Source organism: Nanorana parkeri, unplaced genomic scaffold (genome assembly GCF_000935625.1).
Source record: "Nanorana parkeri isolate BGI_ZX_2015 unplaced genomic scaffold, ASM93562v1 scaffold5774, whole genome shotgun sequence".
Taxonomy (NCBI): domain Eukaryota; kingdom Metazoa; phylum Chordata; class Amphibia; order Anura; family Dicroglossidae; genus Nanorana; species Nanorana parkeri.
In genome coordinates, this window is record NW_017312019.1 from 3,317 (window position 1) to 3,770 (window position 454).

Here is a 454-nt window from a genome sequence, read left to right on the forward strand (position 1 = left end):
GAGGTTGTGTCTGCTCGGAGGTTGTGTCTGCTCGGAGGTTGTGTCTGCTCGGAGGTTGTGTCTGCTAGGAGGTTGTGTCTGCTCGGAGGTTGTGTCTGCTAGGAGGTTGTGTCTGCTCGGGGTTTGTGTCTGCTCGGAGGTTGTGTCTGCTAGGAGGTTGTGTCTGCTCGGAGGTTGTGTCTGCTCGGAGGTTGTGTCTGCTCGGAGGTTGTGTCTCATAATACATTTGATGTGATTGGTATTTGCAGGCTGCGGGACGAGGGGCATTTACTGTCGTGTTTGACAATTATGTGAAATCAGAAGAAGGGACGGGGGTGGTGCATCAAGCTCCGTACTTTGGTGCGGTGAGTACAATCTGTAATGTCTGAAACACAGAAGATCTTACAATAGAATGATGGGATTAGGCAAGAATTTGGAGGTCTCCGGGGTCTGCATGGAGCGGGTGGAGGTCTCC